General features: G+C 46.9%; 1 non-coding gene across 1 annotated transcript; it reads left to right on the top strand.

The window, feature by feature from the left end:
- Positions 1-691: 691 nt before the first annotated feature.
- Positions 692-764, top strand: TRNAV-AAC. The gene has a single exon. It is a non-coding gene; the product is annotated as a tRNA-Val (tRNA).
- Positions 765-1,120: the final 356 nt, after the last annotated feature.

A 1,120-nucleotide genomic window follows, 5' to 3' on the forward strand; every position in this document is an offset into this window, starting at 1 on the left:
GACAGTTGAATTCTAGGCATGGAAAACACGAGCTTAAGGAGGCAGAATTTTATTCTGCACCTGTGATTTTGTCTCTTAGAATCACTGGGGACATAAGGGTTTGTCCTTTTTGTTTCACCTCTTGCTCCATCCACTGTCTGATCCCTCTTTTCTCTTCGTCTCTTCCTTCCTTTGTCCTTTCTCCTGTTCCCCTCCCAAAATCAGTTTTTTTTCTCCTGCTGATAACAGCTCACGTTAACTGATCACTCTCGTTATGGTGTGTATGGCAACACCCATTTTTTTCACGTTCTCTGTGTATATATATATCTTCCTACTGAATTTTTAACTGCATGCATCCGATGAAGTGAGTTTTAGCCCACAAAAGCTTATGCTCAAATACATTTGTTAGTCTCTAAGGTGCCACGTGTTCTCTTTGTTCTTTTTGCAGATAAATTAATGGAGGTTAAGTCCATTAATAGATATTAGCCAGGATGGGTAAGGAATGGTGTCCCTAGCCTCTGTTTGTCAGAGAGTGCAGATGGATGGCAGGAGAGAGATCACTTGATCATTTCCGGTTAGGTTCACTCCCTCTTGGGCACCTGGCATTGGCCATTGTTGGCAGATAGGATATAGGGTTGGATGGACCTTTGGTCTGACCCACTATGGCCATTCTTATGTTCTTATGAAGGGAAGGGCACAGCCCCATCACAGAGTTTCTGTAGTGTAGTGGTTATCACGTTTGCCTAACACGCAAAAGGTCCCTGGTTCAAAGCCAGGCAGAAACAGGATGGTTTCCTTTTCTCAGCTCCTAGTGGCCTGTCCCTGCTGTTGTAGGAACAGCAGTGATTTCTATGCTCAAAATGTCTGTTATACTTCCTTTCCCTCTCTGAATGCCTGTGAAGTGGCTTTCCCCCTCCTCCTCCCGCTCTCTCCTGCAATGCTTGGGGGATGAATGGGCTGGTTGAAGATCAGAAGAGCTTCCAGGTAGACAAGGTCTCTGGGACTCTCATTAGGCAGCGCTCACACACCCAGAGCAGGGACCCTGCATGGACACTGGCTGAGGTGGAGTGTGACCCACCGGATGCAGCCAAGTCATCTCTAGTCGCAGGCCATGAGGAGCAGGTCCTTAAAAGGGGAAGGG

The sequence above is a fragment of the Mauremys reevesii genome, linkage group 14, assembly GCF_016161935.1.
Source record: "Mauremys reevesii isolate NIE-2019 linkage group 14, ASM1616193v1, whole genome shotgun sequence".
NCBI classification, from domain to species: domain Eukaryota; kingdom Metazoa; phylum Chordata; order Testudines; family Geoemydidae; genus Mauremys; species Mauremys reevesii.